The 929-nt window shown below is 41.3% G+C and overlaps 1 non-coding gene across 1 annotated transcript; it reads right to left on the bottom strand.

Annotated features, from left to right (window-relative positions):
• Positions 1 to 589: 589 nt before the first annotated feature.
• On the bottom strand, positions 590 to 663 carry TRNAQ-UUG (transfer RNA glutamine (anticodon UUG)). Its single transcript has one exon. It is a non-coding gene; the product is annotated as a tRNA-Gln (tRNA).
• Positions 664 to 929: the final 266 nt, after the last annotated feature.

The following is a 929-nucleotide window of genomic DNA, read 5'->3' as shown; positions in this document are numbered from 1 at the left end:
TTGGGGGAAAAGATTTTTGAAAAAATGGACTTTCTAAGCTTGTGGGTTAAAAAATGGGTCAAAAAATGATTTTTGGATATGTATATATGTTGGGAGGGAGTTTTAAGTAAAAAACAAATAAAAATGAAATTTTTTAAAAAAAAGTCAAATTTTGACTCTTTTTGACCCACGGAATTGCTGATGTGGACACACCCCTATGCTTCCTTCACTTTAAAAAAAGCTAGAGAGAGAAAGCAACCCTTTAGGTCCACATCCTACATTTGTCTAAAAAAAAGGCTAGAAAAGCCTACTCAAAACTAACTTCTTCAATGCCCTTGCCCCCTAAACCCCACACAACATTAGCCTTAATCCCTAAAAATTAGGATTCCTTACAAGGCCCATGCAAGGTTCATATTTCTCCTAATGTGCCCATTGGCGCTTGCTACCTACTTGTTCTACGCCATGCCTTTTTTCCTTGGTTTACACACTTAGGCTTTAGGGTGGCCATAGTTTTTCCTCTTCGGCGGATGGCCGGCTTATCTCTTGGGTGGCCATTGGCTTAGTGGGCAGCCATAGCTCCTCATTATTTAATGGACAGCCTTTGGGCATTGGCACCAAAGAGGATTTGAACCTTTAACCACCTGGTTCAAAGCCAGGTACTCTATCCAATTGAGCTATCGGTGCGGGGGGGTGGACAACTTCGGTACACCCCATTTGGCATACATACTAACAAGGGCATTGCTAAGCACGACAACTTTCTTTGGCAATCCTTGAATAACAATATCATCGTGAATTTTATTGTCCATACCGACATCTTGAATAATGCCAAAATTACCCAACTCAGCAGTGCTGACAACTTACACCGGACTCTACCTGCCAAGCCGTAAATCCCTTTAGACTTCTCAAACTGCATAAAATGCATACAAACCCTTCCGAGGCTGTAAAATTCC

The sequence above is a fragment of the Adiantum capillus-veneris genome, chromosome 17, assembly GCF_014529385.1.
Source record: "Adiantum capillus-veneris isolate H3 chromosome 17, ASM1452938v2, whole genome shotgun sequence".
NCBI classification, from domain to species: Eukaryota; Viridiplantae; Streptophyta; class Polypodiopsida; order Polypodiales; family Pteridaceae; genus Adiantum; species Adiantum capillus-veneris.
Note: the sequence above shows the minus strand (reverse complement) of the source record. Positions and strands in the feature narration are given on the sequence as shown.